Below are 209 nucleotides of genomic sequence, written 5' to 3'. Positions count from 1 at the left end.
AGCCCGGCGCTCCTCGGCATCTTCTCCCTTCGGCTCCCGGTGCTGGAACCAAAGACAGTCACGGAATCACCCTTCTTTAAACACCCTGCGTACCGACAGCAGGCAGCAACCGAGAACCAAACAAAAGCCGCGCTAATCTCTAAGCTCCGGTCGTAAATCCAAAATAAGTGGTGAGCACCACGAGAACCCAGGCGGGGCAGGCAGCGGGC

This window comes from Buceros rhinoceros, unplaced genomic scaffold, assembly GCF_000710305.1.
Source record: "Buceros rhinoceros silvestris isolate BGI_N320 unplaced genomic scaffold, ASM71030v1 scaffold23831, whole genome shotgun sequence".
In the NCBI taxonomy this organism is placed as follows: Eukaryota; Metazoa; Chordata; class Aves; order Bucerotiformes; family Bucerotidae; genus Buceros; species Buceros rhinoceros.
The sequence above is the reverse complement of the archived record's forward strand: the minus strand, read 5'-3'. Positions refer to the sequence as shown.